Source organism: Buteo buteo, chromosome 2, assembly GCF_964188355.1.
Source record: "Buteo buteo chromosome 2, bButBut1.hap1.1, whole genome shotgun sequence".
NCBI lineage: Eukaryota > Metazoa > Chordata > Aves > Accipitriformes > Accipitridae > Buteo > Buteo buteo.
Window position 1 is genome coordinate 24,501,507 of NC_134172.1, and position 20,881 is coordinate 24,522,387.

The following is a 20,881-nucleotide window of genomic DNA, read 5'->3' on the forward strand; positions in this document are numbered from 1 at the left end:
TTTAAGTAATGCTAGAGGAAGAATTTTCTGCTGAACAGCACCAAATCCTCAACATTGAAATAGTTGTTGGAAATACCAGTTTTGTATACCTATTTATACGTTACTGACAGTAGGGTGCACAAACCTGTTTTTACTTTGGGTGGTGGATTAATGGTGTGGTCACAGTTAGTTTCTGAAAGGTCAGGATTGTCCTTACAGTACGAATTTCAGGTCATCTTAGTAAAAGCAAACACTTTTACTAATGGTATATGAAAAAGCAAGTTAAGGATGAGATTTTATGAGCTGCCACAGTTCTCTGTAGGTGGATTTTTCGTTTACACACATGTATATATGCACATAAACACACACACAAATGTGTAAGTTTAAAATTTGATTTGTTTTGAGCTGGATCCTATTTCTATGTCATTCTTTTATTGTCTTTAATGATATTAGACCCGTATTTGTATAAGACTGTCAAAATGTATCCTTATTGTTCTTAAGAGTGCCAGAATCCAACTTAAATAGGAACTTTTCTTGAGGAGCTATGCTTTTTATAATGTGAAAAAGTCCTATCACAAGTTGTCCAAAATGAAAACAAGAAGGCTGCAAGGAAATTAAGATGTTTGGCTTCTGTCATAATATTTAAATCAACATTTAAACTACTTCTGAAATAGCATTTGCAGATTATCAAATAAAAAGAGGGCCAAGTATAGCAGAGCGACATTTAAAATGTATTTTCAATTATTATTCCTGTGAACAAATCTGTTTCATTCAGAAGGCTGTATATATTTTTCTTCTCTTGCAATTCTTACTCTCCCTATTATATTCTGTATGTATTTTCTAAGGGTCCTGAGAGAAAAGCACTATTTAGCCCACAGTAGCTTTATAGTTGAAAAGTAGTTGAATTCTTGTAAGGAGCAAGGTTCAAGATTTTAGTTTTCCTCTGGAAAAAATATCAGCTTAGTACTTAAAACTGAACCTCTGCTAATATCAAAAGCATGCTGAAGCAGGCCCCTGTGGTAAAATTAGCTCTTATGTGTAATACACATTTGAGGAATGTTAAAGGAGGTATGGGGGACAGAGGGGGGGAAAAAGTAATTTAAAATACATAGGTTATCAGGAAGGAGAGACTCTCCCTGGCTTTGTCAGTTTCCTTTCTTGCAGTCTCCCTGTTGTTTAAAGGCTGGTGTGCATGTCTTGTACATCTGAATGTATCTGAGCGTCATCTCTAGTTACAATGTAAGTGGTGGTCAGTCACAGCGGAAGTGTTCGTTCTTCCGTATGGTTCCCCAATTTATGGACAAAAAAAGTTCAAAATTAAAATGATGGTAGCAAACAGAGAGCTTTAAGAAAAAAAATAAAAAAATGCCCCGACCCCTAATGTCTGTCTGCAAATAGATTTTCTTCTTTTGCTGCTCTCTTTGTGGACATTATTTTCTCTATTCTCTTCAAATTCATCTTTTTATCCGAGAGTCAGTTTCTCTGTTTCCTCCACTGCATTTGTCTGTGCTTTGTTATACATCCCCCTGTTATGTACCCTTTTGTATTTTGTAGACTGTTGTGTTTGTGTATTTTTCCGTCTTTGTTCTTACTCAGTTCTCCAGTCGCACATTTCTTTCTCTTCTTTTTCCGTCAGGAATAATTGTCCCCTCTGCCATCATCATAGGTGCCACACAAATTTCTTGAAAACTTTATGTACACTTTGACAGTTGAGGCTGGCAGAAATATTTATGGTCTCCTACTTGTCTGTCTTCCCCCATTGCCTGATACCCTCTGTTTTATCTCTTCACTTCACAAAAGGAGATGCTACTATTGAATCTGGGTGTTAGCTGAAGCAACCTTCCTTTCCTAGTCCCTTCCTCTGCCACCTCTCACAACAGTGGCCTTTCACCAAAGGCTGATCTCTGCAATGAAACAAGCTGGGAAGATACAGGAGCAGGGCAGGGAAATCAAAAAGCAGAGCTTACACTGACATTTCAGACATCAGGAAAACTGAGGCCCAGGAGGTGACTGTTCCGCCAGTCCTAGATGCAAGTGAGAGAAAGGAAAAAAAAAATTTCCGACTGGCACTACAGTGTGGCAGTTTAATTTAGCATTGAAATCTGTGTGCTTTCTTCTTGCTCATTTTGGATCTCAACCAGTTTTGAATGCATATTTGTTCACTTTAAACGCATATGTGAGATACACTGAAACATTACCTTGAATGCTAATAAAAAAATGATGTTAAAAAGCTGGTATAATTACAACAATGTAGTTTCCTTTTTTTGCAGTGATGGTGGTATTTTCTCCACATACATCATCATTCTTTCTCTCTTCCTTTCTTTCCCCGAGTTGCCATAGTGTCTCTACAATGAGCTTTTTTTGAGATAACAGTGTTTCTTTTTAAACTTTTTTTTGCCTGTTCAACTGTCTGAAGTATTTACAAAGGAGCTTTCAGATCGAATCAGCTGTATTTTTAAAAGGTTCAATCCCTTAGGCAAAGGTTAGGGACACATTAGTTGCGTCGATGTGTTTATGAATCCATTGCCGTGGTATCCTTATGCGTTCAGAACTGTATCTAATGGAGCTGTTTTCTGTGGCCGTCTTCATTAAAGCTGCCTTCAGCATTAGCAAAGCTGGGGCCTGACCGCTGGGCCGCGCAGGCGGGCGCTGCTCGCAGCCTTCTCTCCTTCAGCCTGCGTCCAGCTCTGGCCACCGACCCAGAATGGTGCAGGAGCTGCATAGCAATTAAGTGTGCTTATTTATCTGTTTTTTAATTCCTCCCTCTTGAAGTTTTTAATGCTGTGATGGCTCAGCAAATGACTTATTTCTTTTTTCATGCAGAATATTTCTTCTTAAATGTAGCCACATGACCATTTACACTCTCATCTTGGGTTGTAATTATGTGATTAAACAGCAGAGCTCGCCAGGAAGCGGGACATGTTTCCGAAAGCATCTTTGAGTCCCTTTTGGTCTCTCATCTTGGGTTGTAATTATGTGATTAAACAGCAGAGCTCACCAGGAAGTGGGACATGTTTCCGAAAGCATCATCTTTGAGGCCCTTTTGGTCCTGTGGACCACGTGGATCTCTCTGAGGGGACCTGGGCCAGGGCATGTTCATCTGCATGTGAAGCAGCAGAGACCTCACGGCACAATGGCCCAAAGCAAGCTGTGATCACGGGGTTGGATTGGGAAAGAGCGTGCTGCAAGTTGGATAATCAGAAAAACTACAGTATCTGTGCTTGTCTGGAGTGTGGACAGGCCCTGGCGTGGGGTGACCACCCCAGGTTCACTTTGTCGTAGCCACGATGGGCAAGAAGGATGATCAAGGCCCTTCCTAGCTGCAGCATCATCCTTCATACGAGGGCTCTGGTATCTCCTGTCACGGAGACGGGCAGAGGGCATCTTGAGCCTGCGTGTGAATTGTGGTCACTTCTGAGGTGCAGTGAGGACACCAGGTGCCCTGCTGAGGAGACTCTCGGCCTTCAGAAAGCTCCGTGGGGCATCTGGCCACCTGTGTGCGCCCTGGCTCCTCATGCTGTAACAAGAAGAGCCCTCCCCGATCATGGCTTTTTTTTCTGTGAACGAACACATCGATAGCCTGAGATCCTCATGTTCGTGGTGACAGGGAAGTACTTTGAAGGCTCATGAGGTTTTCAAGTTTATATTCAGCACTTCAGGACTGCTCTCTCCTTCCTGGTGACACTCAGTTGCTAGGATGGAGCATGGTTGCCACCTGCTTTTTCATCTTGCAACATAAATTTGATTCCCTTGGTCCATGTATTAGTGGAAAATAATCTATAAAGTAGTAGTAGGCTGGGCAAGATGTGCTCAGAAACCCTACCCCTTTAGGAAGCTCACACATCTTCTGTTCCCATCAAGCGCCTGACTGTATGCCAGAGGAGTACTGACGCTGGGTATAAATCGATGGTCATGACAATCAACAACATTCAGAAGGCTGAAAGATTTCAAATGAGGCAATTTTTATAAACTCTGCTATTACTCTAATACCTATGTGGAAAATAAATGCACTTTTCATTTATCAAAAGGTAAAAAAACCCTTTGGCAAAACCAAAGAAGCTTCTTCAGAAAATATGGGTAGGTATTTTAGTATATTTCAGTCTTAATTTAAATTATTTCTGGTTAGTGATACTGGAAGGTTCCTGGTACTCCAGGAATTAATTATTTTGCTTTGCCACTGAATAGTTTTTGCAGCTTATGCTGAGAAGGATACAGACATTCCTCATGCCTTGTGGGGAATGTTTATTAGGAATGTCTTTTAACTAGAGTTTCGCAAACCTTACAGACTCAGATCGTAAACTTCATCAAAAAATCCTGAAAACAGAAGCAAAATAAAAGGCAGCTTGACAGACAAGTGCCAGCTTTTTCATGAGACAAACTGCTGAAACCTTGCCTGTAATTTCTCTTGGCAAATGGTCTCCAACACTAATATCAATGTGTCATGTAAGCTGTAAATGAAAAACATATTCCTAAACTTGCTCTAAATCATAAACATTTGGCTGTGCGGAATTTAAAAGGATTAGCTTCCTGATGTGGTTTAAAAAATGCAGTTATACCGTTACTGACTATTATAATTTCTGGTAGTCTTTCTCCTGCATTGCCAACCGTGAGTCTCATGCTCCTTCTGGTCACCCGCAGTTGGGGTGTGTGGTTGAGGGGCTCTGCGTGATGTGACGTGACATGACCTGCTGGGTTGTGCTGCCGGGTGTGAGAAGACCCGTCTGCCTTTTCTGCTCTAGAAGTACTCCGTGCTTTATGATCTCTGTTACTCTTGTAATGACTACCGGTAACTGTTTGGGTAACTGCATGTGGTAACTGATGGTAAGATCAAACCTGAGGAGGAGCAGCTCTTCCGTTAAGCTGTTTTGGGTCTCCTTAAAGTCCAACTCAGTCCCTTATTAGTTATTTTAATGAATGACTTGGGTTCACACAGTCCCAATTGTTCTTACTAGCAGCTGGAATTTATTGGGATCGAGGGAATTCAAGCTCTGTTCACTTTTCTTATTCATGCCCTGTGCATGCAGGCTGAGGAGCCCCACTTGGGTACGATCACATTTTGGTAATTGATTCTTACTTAAAATGATGGCTTTTTTTTTTTTTTTACCATATGAGAGTGCTCTGAAAATTGTAATATTTAGTACCAATTTACAGGTAGCACAATATAGACTGGGTTCAGGTGTTCTGAGTGCATTACTGAATCATGTTCTGCCCTATTTTTGAATTATTTGTTAAGTGATGTTTATCATGTGCTCTGTGATCAGAACCCCAGCTGACCCAACAGGATTGTTCTTTCACAACCCTATTTTGCAAAGTCATTCTTTCCCCCCTCTCAGTCTCTGACAGAAAAAATTGGTATGGTGATAATTGCAAACCAGAGTTAAGAAAAACTTTCCCCCTGATATTGTTGCTTAATTTCAGAGGTTGATCTTGTTCTCTGAGAGGCATTTATTCTGCACCTCTGTTTGTGTTAGCATGCTTTGCTAACACATATTTTGCACAAACTGTTTTTGAACGGCTTATATATTTTTTTATATTTGATGAAAAATGTCAGTTCTGCAGAGATTTCTTCCAACTAATTGTGCCTGGGCTAAACGACAAAGGTGAGATGAAAAATCACGGTTTTACTAGTGTATCACTAAACAAATCCTGAGGCTAGGGAGAATGCCTGGGATTATGCAGTTAGACCTGTGTAGCATCATCACTAAGGGTTCCTGCCTTTTGTGTTGTTTCTTTTTGTTTGTTTGTTTTTTTTGTGTTTTTTTTTTTCTCAGTTTTGTGTTGAAGAAGTATGGGAATGAAGAATTTGTCAAAATATAAATTGTTTGAATAGTTAATTACCCTCAATGATAGAAGTTTGAACATTAGTTTTAGACTGAAAAAGCCCTGTAGGATTGAGTTTTCCTCCCACCTTGGTATGTAAAGCATTATCAGCTTTCTTTTTGTTATATTAAATAGGTTGAGCTCCTGGATCTTCGATAAAATGGCATCTTTTAAGTCCTTTAATAATTTCTGTGCCTTTTCACCAACCTCACCAGTTTGTCAGTATCCTTGCTGAATTGTAGACTCAGTACTGCATTTTGGCAGTGTCACGTATAAAGGTAGCACAACTTTCCCATTTCTAACTGATACACCTCTTTATGTAGGTCCCAAGATTTTCTTTTTTCTTTCTTTTTTTTTCTTTTGCTTTTTAAAAACTTGCTTCTTCCAAGCTTAGAATTGACTGTTCATTAAATATGAACTGTTCTTTGATCTTACTATATCATCACTATTGCTATTACTGAATTTGTAATCCTGTACAAGAAAAATATCAGGTTACTCTGATAAGAAAAATTTCCATAAACCTATGTTGATTATCAGTAAGTTTAATACCTTCCTTTAATTTGTTTTGTATAATGTTCCATTATGGTTAAGACTTCTTTTGGAAAGGGTAAATTGCTTTTGATAACTCTATTACATTTTATTTTTTAATATTATAATGTAGTTTTAGGTAAAAAAATTTGTGTTATGATTATTCTTTTATTACTGTCAATAGATTTTTTTTTTTTTTTGTTGATTTAGTACCAGCTCTTGGTAAAGGCTGTTGAAATCAACACAAGTTTGCAACTGACTTCAGTTGGAAGGGGATATGGAAAGTCGCTTGCAAGTGCTTAATTGGCATTCTGGTTAAAATGAGAACAAAAAAGGTAATTTGTTTCATTCACCTATTATTACCAAGTGTGTCACTGTAAGGTAGTTCTAATCACATGCAAGACAGTTACCCTGATGTTTCTGAAACACCACTTAAAGCTCAATGGTTTGTGACTTCTAAGTAAAATAGCACTTGAAAACATTTATATGTGTATACAAAATCTGTGCATCCCGTCATAAGATACTTTCCTAACCCATTAAAAAAAGTTTCTGAAAAGGTCAGTCCTTCGTTTTCCTCTCAATGGATGTGATAAAGAATATTTTACTGCCTTTAGGTAATTGCATTCATTGGAAGCAATTTTTGTTGGTTTATAGTAGAGTAATTAAAGCATATGAGTTTGTCACTGAGTAAATTGCCTTTCCAGGGTCTGAATTTTTTTGACACAAAAATAATTGTAGAAAATATATTACTGTGTATTTGTGAGTGTGTGTGTTTAGGAAGAAAATGATTAATTATTCTGGAGAGATATTATAATTCTATTACTATAATGTTTTTCTTTCTTGATGATATTCCTTAGATTACCAGATCACTTAGGAGCTATGTATCTTATACACATATATACAGAGATACGTCATATGTACAGATCAATCATGTGCTATATTTAGCCTCTTCTTTAAAGTAAAATGGTTTAAACTAGGGAAAGAATCAAATTGCTTAACATGTTTCAGTGCCTCTGAATTTATCTTCTAAGTGCTGAGTATCTCCAAGTGGCAGTAACTTTAACAATCAAATGACCTCTAGCCATTATGAAAGATTTTAAAAGAAAAATTAATTGTATTTTTGATTTAGCCTTTGCAAAGTGACTATGATATGCAAAGTGTAATTTCTGGATTTACAGTTGAAATGGAATTATATCCTCATATGCTAACAATAGTTTGGGCACCAGAGTCTTTACTTGAATGTTTGGATTGTATATACATTAATGCCACTTCTGTAAATAATATAAAACAAACCATTGACCTTTCCAACTATTTCTATACTTGGTTATGGTTTAACAGCTAGAATAGAATTTGTATTTACAGAAGCAAGCAACAGCTATACAAGTTGGTCTAATAGAAGCGATTATCTTTTCTTACTTTTCTGTCACTTAAATTCTCAGACCACTGTGGCTGCAACACTACTACTGTCCTACGAATTGTTACATATAAATACTAGTAAGAGTAAGACCTATGAAGAGGGTAGTAAACAGGAAAATGCATGAACTAGAATGTGAATAGCAGGTATTTTCTATGCTGTCACTGATGGGGCACCTCCTCCATGAGTCAGCAGCCTGCCTGCTGATACAGTTTCCTTCATGTGCCTCTCCCTGTGTTGTCCAGCTGCTCTACCCTGTTTTTTACTTTCTCCTTGAGAATTCCTTTGGCATCATGACCTTCTGTATATGTGCATTCAAAATAGCACTTACAGAAACAGAGGAAGTGCTGTGGGCCTTTTAGCTTGGGGCTCAAATACTTTCCTCAGCTAAGCAGTGAAATGAATTGGAATCCCCTTTTCTAGACAAGGAGTCAAGTGATGCATGGAGCTAGGAATGAATATATGGTGAATGAAAATAGTAGAAATTATTAGGCTTTCTGGGGGGAATTGGAGGACCTAACGGATGGCTGAATAACCATCAGCATACAAACTCATGGTCTTTAATTCCGCAAGATCATTACATGAGGAATAGGTTATTCAGCCCTCTTCTACTCAAGATAGTAGTTCTACTTAAGAAATGTTTTTTTAGTCCAGAGACTGAATCAACAGGCAGTATTAAAACAATATGTTGTTAACATATGGAACAATTTACCTGGCAAATAACAGTGCTTGACTTGAGCACACAAACTCTGTTGTATCAAAGCAATGGACTCATTTGCTTTCTTTGCAGTCTCTATTACAGATACAAGGTGCTACCTAGGAATTCTACAGCTGTTTGTTTCTGTGGTTGTGCGAGATTTATATAGCATTTTTTAATGTGTATTGCTAGTAAGATTCAAGATGGGTGTGCTCACATTTGCTCACTCAGTGGCTGGAAACAGGCTTCTTTCGACAGACTTTCTGTATGGTGTGTAGTCTTTAATGTAATTGTTTTTATTTGGTTAGGACCTGCTAGTGGGTAAAACCTCATTTGCAGACAGTTGTGTCATCTTAATGCAGAAAGTTTGTTTCCTTGAAGAAAACGAATCAAATTCTGCACTTCCGTTTGAATGGCTTTGTGCATGTTGCTCTGATTCTCTTTCCTGCTGTCTTGGCATGAGAAGCACACCCAGCGTAATGACCTATCCATATGGGGAGACTTCCCAAAACATGCACGAAAATCAGGTTTTCAAATCCTGGAGCACCAATTAGCAAATGCAAATGTGGTAGGAGTACTACTGATCCTGCCCTTTGCCCAGTTTCCCTTTTGTCAGGGGTGCTGTGGCCAAGGAAGCCAGATGTGCTGCTCTCCTGTTGGGGTTTGTGTCCTGTCACACTGGTACCACAGCACCCCGTGGCACCCTGGGCTGAGTCAGGCTTGTTGCCTTTTGTCAGAGGGTATCCTCCACAGAGGATGCTTCTAAATTGTAGACAGGCGTGTTAAAAGTTATTTTTGATAGACAAGTATCTTACTGGTAAACCTTTAACTTCTTGCATATAACCCAAAGATACTCTTATTCTGTTGACATACTGTAGATCAGGGTTGGCTTGGCTATAACCTGATCCTCTCTCAATTCAAACAGCTGGACTCGTTTGATACTTGCCAGGGCTTTGGACTTTACAGTCTGCGATTCATTGTTACTGTGATGCTTCTGTAATGGCCCATCTAATTCCCTGTTTTTTTCAATTATATGATAATCAATTTTTCCTTTTAAAAAATCCTCTGACTTGAACAGAACTCAGTATGTTTCTAAAATTCTTCAAATACCTAATTGTTTCGTATTTAGTTTTAGTTCTTTGTTGTCCACGTTCCATTATGAAATAGTAGTAGATGAATGAAGCAATGAAAGATACCTTATTTATACTGCTTATCAAATAGAGCATTAAAATCTGTGTTTTGTGGAAGTATGGAACAATCTACTTTGCACCAATATATTAAGAAGTTGTTTAATGAAATGAACCATCAGGTAATGCTAACAGAAACACTGAGGCATGTGGCTGTTCTATGGTACGTTATTGAAAAGAACTGTTTTTTTAATCCCTTTTCTGTTTCTTTTCAAGTGTTTTAATGAAGGAGTATGGAATCTGCTTGTATTACCATAAAATACAAATAAATTCATGTAGGCCAGAAAAGATCCCTTTATCAGTTCACTGAAGGACTCATTGTATGATAATAGTTCTATTTCTTTAAAAAAAATAAATGACAATACAGTGTTAGAGAGTATTTATCATCTGTCCTCATTCTGTTCCATTTACTTTATTTCTACCATCCCAAAGGAAATAAAATGCTGTCATTTGGTGTGATACACAGTGAGATGAAGGAGAAGAATCATCTTGTACTTTTATTAAAGATGACCTACAAAGAGATATTTCTTCTAAATTGGGCTTCTGCCCTTTTTTGAGATGTAAAAGGTCAACTGAAAAAAAAATACAATTTTTTGCTCTTGATCATTCTTCCATTCTTTCTCCAAAGAAATAAAACCACTTAAAATCTAGCTTTTAAATAGCCAAATTTATTTTTATCCACTGTTGTTTACCTCATATCAGATCTCCTTGTTCTTGCTGAAGAATCTATTGGGGAGGGTGTAAATGTACAGGAAAAGTTACAAATGTACAGGATGTACTCATCCCCTAAAGTAAAACACCTCCTGATGATATATTGAATATGGAAAGCCTAAATATCAAAGATGTGAGATTTGCCTCAGAAGAACAAAATGAAAGCATTCATGTCCAAAGGACATGACAGATTTTAAGCCCCTTGTTGCGTGTTATCAAATATAGCATAGTGACAGTTCTGAAACTCTAAAACATTGTAGAGATCACTTAATACATCATTTTAAAAGAAAAAAAAAAATCACCCTGTCTCTTTGAAGATTGTGCATTTTTGGTATCTTTTGGTTCTGCCTAAGCCAGCCAGCCAAAAAAACACATCTTAAAGATTTTCCCTCTACATAGCAGTTAAGTTAGAGTAAAACTGTGCCTTTTCTCACTGTAAATGTGGTACTCGTTGTGGCACCCATTCAGACTTCCTTTCCCAGAGACAGCCTTGGTGGGGACAGTAAAATTATAATTGTCTCTCTGCTTATTGTTGCTCTTCTAATGAATCACACTTTCCCTTTGTTCTGTCAAATTTTGATAGTAGTCAATGAAGTTATGCTGAGAGAAAAGGAGAAAAAACGAGCTTGACGTGATCTTTCTCTAAGGGAGTTACACATGTTTTGAGAGCAAAGTAGTAAGAAAATTCAGAAGTATCTCCACTTCCTAAAGGGACAGCTATTTCTAAATATCACTGAAGAGACAAAAAGCTTTTGTTATGTTGCCATGTGTTTTAGTGTCACCTCTGTTTTTACTTAATTGTAAGAAGCAAAGGAATTCTCCCAATGACTTTAGAGACAGGAATCCATCCAAAGGTGTCCGATTATCAGTGCATTTCTGCCTGTGTCAAGTGGCCAATTTGATTACAGAGGAAACTTACTAGAAATTAGCCAAGGAATAAATTTGGTTTATTGTACTTCACTCTGGTAAGTTGCTCATCAGTAAGTGGAAATCATGAAATGTGAAGCTGCAGAGGAACAGCAAGATCAAGCTGAATATGATACTGTAAAGAAGCTGCCAAGTCTAGCTAAAGAGATTAATATAAATACATTTCCAGTGTTAATGAAAAATGGTGGCTGGAGCTTTTCATTTATATACGCACAGCCTTTGCTTTGGTACAAAGTTAGAGGATTTCTTTTGTCTTTCTCTTTTTGGAAGAATTGTTAAATCTTACATTACAATGTATTTTCTGGGTGAGCTTGCTGATCCTTAGCCTGTACTTATCCATAATGATTCTTTGATCTTCATTTCTTTTTTGGTATAAGAGGATGTATTTCTCTTTGGTGGTTTGCCAGAACATCACTGCTAATGGATTTCTGGTGTGCTAGAAATTTTACAATAAGGAACAGATACAATAATGTTCTGATGGCCTGCAAATATGTGATGTGTTGCCACTTGAATTAGGCAGCTACACTGTACTCATGTTTTGCTCTTCCCTTTGCCTGTCTCCTTAGGTAGACTGTGGGAACTCAAAAGATGCAATTCATCACTTCTTATTGAATGTGTTTATTTTCCATATTTGGTGGTATGACTGGGATAATTTTGCAGCTGGGACTCTGAAAGACTAGGAGCTGATACTAATGAATTTCTGTCATTCCCTTGATGACCAGATTCTTGGATGCATGTGTTTTTATGGGTTTAGAGCTGTGAAGGTCATTTGAGTTCACCTTCATTCCAGTCCTGCTCCGTCTGGACAGCAGAAATGAAGCACTGTAGGCCCACTCATACAAGTTTTCTGGCTGATGCCATTTCTGCCCTTCCCATCAAAGTTTGATTTAAGTTAGCCTGGTAAGGTCTTAACCACATTTGAATGTAGACCTTCAGATACTGAGTGTTGGATTTCACACGGTCATTTGCTACTTGTCACTAATAATTCCTGCTTCATTTATCCCACACATTCCCAATCAGTTGTTTCACCAGTATAAAAACTGAAATGTGACCTGTGGGTTTACCTGAAGGGCAAAAGATGAGCCTTTCTTTATGATTATGCTTTTAACAAATGATTGAACATTTCACATTAAGGCCCTGTGTGGTTTACCCCCAAGAGCTTGACAGATAAAGCTACTGGTATCAGATTTCAAGGACAGAGTACAGTAGAGGGTTGGTGGTAGATGTCTGAAAAGAAACAGATGATGCTGAGGTAGGGAGGGGTGGTATCATTTTGCAGTATTGATGCCAACAAAAATGTGGTGAGATAATAAACTTGCTTTACTAAATGTATATCTTTTGGGTTTGAGGCTGCATTTTCTCAGTGCTTAGGCACTTACTGTGATCTTCCCACTTGTCTGATCTTGAGGGGCTGAAGTATTTTCCTACAGACTGAATACAACTCAGTGCTGAGACGTATTCCTCTTCTTCCCTGCATGAGGTGTATTGAAACACTTCAACAATTTTTTTCTCTTGCCCAGTGATCTACAAATACTTTGCTTTTGGTCTTTGCTGGGGTGAGAAGGGATTGCTCGGAAGAAAAGGAGAGCATGGCCCATAACCATGCCTTTCTCCTGCAGAAGCAGGTAGGGTTGTCCCCACCACCCAACCTCTCCTCCCTGCAGAAGCAGATGTAAAGTTGGGCTAGAGTGGGGTGGATTAGGCCTCAGAGAGTTGTGTAGTGCACAGCAGCACAAAACTAGTGTCCTGGCGACGTCCTTAGTACTGGCAGCCAGTGGCTTTGGTATCATGTATGTTGAGAATTGAGATATTGCCTGTAACAATGGTGGGAACAGTGGGGAAGAAAGTGAAGAAGTAGAACTTTATTTAGTCTTTGGAATTGCTATATCTTTCTGGGATTTACACTTTAAAATTAATTTGCATTTTCAGAACTTGTTTCAAGAAATCCTAGTTCCCGTGCAGGTACATACTTGCATATAGCATAGAAGTCTTATCTTTAAGAATAAAGTTTCCGATAACCCAGTGCATAAATATCCCTGTGCCTGTGCAGGGCTGAATGCTGTGGTACATCATGTGCTTTAACAGCAGATTTCACTGAGGCACTGTTGCATTTCTTCCTGAGTGACCTGTTAACTTTTTAAACATAACTTTTTATCTTTGTAAGCTTACTCAGGCTTTTATTCCTGGATGGACTCGTCATTGTAACAAGAGCTTGTCATTAACTGTTTGAAAAGTTTTATTTCTTTTCCTCATGTAAATGTTCACTGGAGCAAGGGAGAAAACTTCACTGAATGTCTCCTTAAGCTGCAGTGCAAGTTAAATTTGAGGGATACCAAGCACTCGCTGCTTCTATTGACTTTTTGGACTTCGTACAGAAAATGATCTTCAATCAAAGAAAAAAAAATAGGGCAAAATTTAGGTAGTCTATTAATATATATTTATCTTTGAATTGTTGTGATAGTCTTCATCTTGGTACATGCTGTAATGCCAATGGATTAGACCAGTACAGTTCCACTATTAGCTAATTGTATAATACGGTTGGAATAGGTAGAGGCTGTCAGAGGGTCCAAAGAAACGTGTGTTATTTGACAGTTCTTCACAAATAGCACAATGAATTGTATTACCAACTTTAGTAACTTCCTCCGTGCTTTTTTTGTAATAAACTTATGTGTATACGCACACACACACACATATATATATATATACACACTCAGAGACATACGCACAGAGGAGTATTTTTGCCCTCCCTCTCTCTTTATAGGTAGGTCTGCATTTAAGACTTGAAGTAATTCTTGCGTGGCTCCTGTTTCTAATAGCAGCACAGAAAGACTGTTATTTACAATAGAATTGTCTAGACGTTGTCTGAGTGTGCAGACAATAAAGCAATGTAGGTAATGCAAATTCTGGACTTGGCTTCTCATGTGGGAGATGTACTTGAACACCTACCTCCTAGAAGGATTCTTTTAAATTTCCTGCTTTCCATTTCTGTCCCACCCTCCGCCCCAAATGAGCAGATTGAACAAGAGGCACTTTGGCACTTCAGAGGAGTGAGATCTTTACTAATTTTATTTCTTTTGCAGATAAATTCTAAAGGGTGGTTGCTTTTTTTGGAAGCAAATACTCTGCTTTTATTTTGGTTTCAGTTCTTGCACCTTGATAATCATGCAGATAATTCCTGAGAGCAACTCACATTTCTCATGAAATGAGCATGAGAAAACTAAGGGAATTACTGCTTAGTCCTTGCAAAGCCTGTCATAAGAAAGGATTTGGCTTTCACTACATTAGTTTAGGACAATATGACTGAGATTTTTTTTTTATTCTCTCTGCACCTCTTTCTGTCATGGAGAAATTAAAGCAGCAACATGCAGACAACATGCTGACACTTTACTATGTCAGTGGTAATAAGAAAAGTATTCAAGCTGACCTTCAAGAAGGAAAAAATGTGGACATTTTCAATATTTTTTGCTATACTGCAAGGAGCTTTAAACTGTTTTCAGAATTATTTGCAGGTTACTGTAAATCACTGTGGACATAATCCCTTTGCCCCATGTTGCTGATAACATGAGTTCCTTCCTACTCATACCAGGAGAAGGAAGACCACCATGGTGCTACCTAATTGACAGTGTGGGACTTGGGGGAATGGCTGGGGAATGAGCAAGTCATGAGTTATTCTCCATACTGTTGGCCCACTAGTCCTTCAATATTTCTAGGCAGAAATCTGCTTGTGAATTCAGATAGCTTAAAGATGTATTAATACTCTTTTGTGTTGTGTCAGCTGTGTCACCCCAGCAGAAAAAGGAGAAGATGCTCATGGAATTGCACCTGGGCTATGGCAAACTAAAGTGCTCCTGCACTTGGACAACTGCTGCCTTTCAGTTCTGCTTTATCCAAACTTAATAGCTAGTTTTCAGTTACGCATTTCATATTTTCCCTATTTAGACTTGTGTATAGCATAAAATAAATGTTATATGTCAAATTGTGCTCTTGGGTGAACATTAGTAGCTCTGGTTGACTTCAGCAGAAGCTGCAGGCAAACATCCTAAAAAAAGAACTTGGCCTTGGATCTAAAATCCTTTTTGCTGCATGCTATATTCCAGGAATGTGCATCTCCCCTGTTTTTAAAGTACAGCAGTTACCAGCATTGTTAACAACTCTCTTTCAGTTGTCCTCGGCAAAGCCAAACAGAAGGAGCTAAATACTATATGGGAATAAGAGGCCAATGTTTGAGCACCATTGAGATCCCAGACCCCGAGATCAGCTGCCACCTAACCAGAGCATTTAGGGTTTTTAAGGGAGAGTGGACAATTCACACCCTAACTGGAGAAGAATGATCTTAAACACCAGCCATCTATAGAAACTGCTATAGATATGCTTATTGGGATGGTATAAGTGTTTTGTATATTTTTTAAGCTGCATTTTTATGCATTGTTAATGTATTGTAACTATGTAGTCATGTTTTCCCTGGGGTTTCTGAATGTAGCTAACAACCTCTGCTGTGGATTAGTGTTGTTACTTGAGGGAAGAGGCAGAATACCAAGATGGGGGAGGCACCTCTTAGCTGTCAGCGGCAGAGCCAGCAGAGGAGCATATCAGAAATCAAGAATCCTTTCCCCTTCTCTTAGACCATATGGCAACCAAAATCTTCCAATTCGCTACAAAGGAGCCATGAGACAAAGGAATTTAAATTGCCAGTCAAAGACTAGGTCAGAGGAGGGAATAATCAATATACAGAGGAACCACCTGGAGAAGCTAAAAGGCAGAAGCTGCATTAGATATTTCCCAACAGATACTACTAATAATTTTATGCTGTTGTAAATGGATAAAGCAGGATTGCCTGCTTGTTGGTAAACTGGGAACGCTGCTGTCAGTAAACTGAAGCTGGAGTAAGAAACGTTTCCATGTTTCTACAAGTTTCCCCATTTAATGGGAAGAATTCCCAGTACCTGATGTAGGGCTTGGACCAAATTTGCCATCCCAGCTGGGGGCCCAGATAGTTGGCTGCATAATTTGCCTTTCAGGCATGATGGTTGTGTAGTATGTATAGCAAATCAAAAGCTTTTAAGAAAACCAGTGTTTAGGCACTTTGTCCTGGGTTGCGAAAAACCTGATTTGAGGTTTCTTCTGTAAATGAGCCTAAGTAGATGTTTTTAAAACAGGTCTGCTAGCTGCCTTGTTTCCTTAGGTGTCTATTATTGTGTGAGAGTTGATACCGGGTAAATGCTAAACTGCGATAGAAAAATGCTTCAGTAACCTGTGGCAGCTGTTGAGGGATTAAGCTGTTGTCAGTGTGAGTCTGAAGAACAGCAAGGATTCGCTGGTATAGTGACTAAGAAAAGTTGCATTGAATTAGTGGTGTGAACAGATAAACTCCTGTTTATGAATTGCCATTTTTTAACTTCTTTGCTTTTCCTTACAGATACTTCAGATATGCGTTGAAATAATTTTTACTATTCAAACTGTGACCCTGTTCCTTAATTTGGAAATAAATGGTCATATTCCCAATTTGTATAATGAATAGGTAATGAGATTATTTTAATATAATACTAGGGTTAGTTTTAGTGGTGTGCATGAATGCCACAGTTTGTACTTTCATCGACACTTGGTGTAATCATCAATGAGATATTAAGGATTGTCTCAGGACAATTAGTCTGTTAACAAGGGTTTCCAAATAGAGTTTGTTTTTCTGGTAAGGATGCTTAGAAGCCCTCTCTAATGCAAGATTCAGCAGTCCTGTCCAGTCCCCTTTCTATAAAGGTAGTTTTCTCCATTAGTACAAATTTAATGTCTTCCGGGTTATTGGGTTTTTTTTAACTGCAAAATGTTTTTAAAAGTTTTTTTACAAGTTTTTTAATTTTTTAAAAAATTTTAGAAGTTTTTTAAAGACAAAAATATTTTAAACACAAAATTTAGATATGAAAAAAACAGCATTAAAATAATGCCAGCACCCCCAAAGTGACAAGCTGAACATCCAGTAAGAAACCAGGAGAGTTTTAACCATTTTTGAAAAATGTCATCTTTGTTTTTCAGCCAGTGCCCAGTTCTGAATAAACAGGATCTTACAATTTTCAGCTGACTCTTCCCTTGTCCTTTAAGGAGTTTTGGTTGCTGGAATATCACACAGCTTTTGATCTCTTTCCGCATCAGTGCACCTGTGATACAGAGGAGCAGCTGATGCTACTGCCTTGATATGGTCATCTTCCTTCTCATGCTGGTATTACTAGTTCTCAGAAAGCTTAGAAAATGGCTGCTTGCTTTTTCTGTCCTTGCTGTAACTTGGTGCAAGCATTTACCGGTCATCACTATTGCTTCTTCCATTGCATCCTCTCTATGTCTGTATTGCTCCCATTGATCAAATTTTTCATTATTCAGTCTAATTTTTGAGAGAGAGAGAGAGAGAGAGAGAATACATCCTTGTTGTTCTCCTGGTATCGCTCAGAGCCCAGCTGTTTGTTGTTAACCCAGATGCTGTTTTCTGCTTGTCAACAGTCACATGCAACACTTTGAGCAGTATAGCTGGAGAAGCTTTAAGTTTCAGTGTTTTTCAGGTGCACTGTCTTTGTGATAAATTTTTCTTCAGCTCCATGATACTGAATGTGATAGGTCTCTGGGATTAAACACTTTTCAGCTTTGGGGAGAATACTTGATGCAGGAAAGTATGTCCTTTACTCAGGTGCCCCTTTGAACTTTTACAGTGTGAGTACCACAATTACTTGGCTTGACATCAAGAGCACAATGACATTGCTCTAGCAGTATCACAAATGACTTTTTTCCAAACTCCTCCTCCTCCTTCCCTTGGGACTTTGCCTGACCGTCGTCTTAGCTCGTGTGCTGCATTGTCTCTTCTCGCTACAGTTGTTTTTACCCAGGACATCAGGCCTGGGACATTTGTGTCCCTCAACTTCTTTATGGAATGTAAATTTCAACTTGCATTTGCACTTGGAAAGAATGAACTGTCTCCATGCTGGAGACACAGGGATCTGAGTAACCAAAGGCGTTTTTCGTCTTGCCCTAAACCTTTGCTGAAAGTTTTAATGTGGTTCTCCTGACTCGTAAATTTGCCTCTTTTCCATTTAATTTTAATGTGTTATTCCTTTTCCTGGCATTAACTCACAGCTATTCCTCCAGCCATGTCTCTTCTCTCTCAGTGACTTTCTCCTTTGCTTTTTCTTCCCATTTAAAGTCTTCTCTCTTCCACCAATTATGAAATTAGATTAATGAATTTGTTTTTAATTACTATTTTGGAGTAGTTTTGTACATGTATTTACAGTGTTGTCTTAATGTGTTTTGTAGTACTGTTGTCTCTCTCTTCTCTAAATAAGAATAGTACTTTTTCTTAGCTCTTAGAACTATGCAGCTTTTAATGCTGTTTTTTGGGGGTGTCTCCATGGCAGAGATTGTTATCAGCAGTACCTTCCATGATCAGTACCTTCCTTCAGCAGCCCAAAATCAATTTGCAGGTACCATGTGGTATCTGCTGCACTACGGGGTTATTGCACTCTGTACAGATATTAGTCCTTTACCATTCTGCTAAAATACTGCAGATCATATTTTTGTTCAAAAAGTGGAGATTTCAAGGTGACCATATAGGTATATTTATACACAAACATTGTTTTTTTCCTATTCTCTTGTGTCCTTAGCCACTGTTAAGTTCAGAAGCCCCATGATGTTTTCACCACATGCTTTTGCACTGACTTCTGCTGTCTCCCACAACTTGGGAAGGTGCTCCTAGACTAAAGGGCTGCCTCTGTAACAAGGGAGTGACTTACATAACAAATGGCCTATCACTTCAGGGGGACAATCTCCATGCTTGCAAGCTGGTGTAAGGAAAGGACTCTCTGTTACTCTTCTCAGTCCATAAACATCAAGTCATTATCTTAGCAGCAGCCCCAGCAGTTTAATCCTCACCAGCCTCTCTTGATCTGTCCCGGGGTCTTTGTGAGGAGCTTGATGTTGATAGTGGTGATTTCTTCCTCAGCAGCCTTGGGTTAGTTTGGGGTTATTTTTATATGTTTTCAAACTGTTGGAACACTCTTGTTATTATCCATGGGTTTATTTATCCAGTGATTGCTTTGTTTTGTTATGCCTTTACCATATTAGGTATTGCCCATACAGGTTCTACCTCTTACTCTATACCTGAGAGAAGGACTACCTATCCCACATTGAATTTTGAGGTATGTGGACAACCTGCTGTATTTTAAACAGGGTAACCCCTCCTGTCCCTCCCCTCCCTCCCCCCTTTTTTTTTTTGGTTCTCCTTTCTTCCTTGGGAATAAACATTCACAGACACAATGTTAATATAGTGTCTACAACCAGTATGCAGCTAAACTCCAGAAAAAAAATGTTTTGGACTAAAATTAACACATATATGCTTGAGTTCGTTTCTCTTGCAGTGTGGAACAGTCTTCTAGTTCTGATGTGTACGTAGTTTTTACATGAGGATTGCTTTTTCCTTGTCTTGGAGCTCAGTGCTGCTACTTTTATAAACAGAATATTGTTAAGTACTTCCAGGTCTGTCTTCTGGACTTCAATTTACAGATGAAAGAAAGAGTCAGGATCATTGTTGATTTTAGAATGGCCTCAGATACTTCTTATTCCTTCCTGATGCCCGAGGATGTTGATGTTTTTGTCCCATATATCTTTTTTGTGCCTGAGGAGGTCTTGGTGCTCACTACAAGTAATTGTGCACTGTACATTTAGTGTGTGCGAGAGTTTCTTCTGTGTTTGAGCTGCCTTGGTAGCCCACCCATCTTGCATCTCTAGTGGTTGTTTGCAGTTGAAGGAAGAGCAAAGGTGTTCCAGTACCTAGGAACACCCCTGGGACTGTGTGGTCCCCTGGTCTACCATGTGCTAGTCTTGGGCAAATCATCCCACTGGAACTTGGCCCCTGTCTCTTAAGCAGGATAATAGACAATCTGTAACTCAAAAGGGTGTTGTGGGCTTTAACATACTAAAAGAATGTAAGGTGCTCACCTAATAGGTGAACTCAGATCATGGGGGTTGAACACAGAACTTCCAAACCCAAAGGCTTTAACTATATATATCCCAGGACCTATAGTGGTAGTAATTTGCTGTCTTGAGTGGTGCACAGAGACTTGTAATATGCACGCTCAGGAATGACCTCTCCTCAGATCCTTTGATGGTGAAAATGGGTGGGCATATGTCAAAGGCAGCTACTAGATTGAAATGAAAACAGGAGAAGGCTGTGATGTCTTGCATGCTGAAACAATCTGTGAGAGAAGTGCTGTGGCTTTCAGCTCACTGCTTTTCCCATTTTCCCTTGGTGGGCTAGTGCTATTTTTAAACTCAGTATCTTTTAAATAATGCATATGTTAACAATAGAGACTTATACTTACTGGAAAAAAACACGAATGAGCTTAAAAAACCCAGAAAATCCTACCCAGACTGCTTCCAGGAGGGTCTCTGGGAGGAACAGAGCACATTTGTCTGTTCAGTTTCCAGACATCTTTTGAGAAATTCCTTTTTTAGAGCAAATCTCCTGTCTTTGAACTGAGATTTTTTCATTTACAGAGTGCCTTCCCAATCAAAACAACTGAATAAACACTATGCTGAGAGAGGTACATTGCTTTGGTGGCCAGATGTTTTGATGTAGCACAGCCC

At 38.7% G+C, this 20,881-nt stretch overlaps 1 protein-coding gene across 5 annotated transcripts in view; it reads left to right on the plus strand.

Moving 5' to 3' along the window:
• Positions 1-20,881, plus strand: part of ADAM22 (ADAM metallopeptidase domain 22) — a 135,308-nt gene that overhangs the window by 17,960 nt on the left and 96,467 nt on the right. The gene's annotated exons all lie outside the window — the stretch shown is intronic.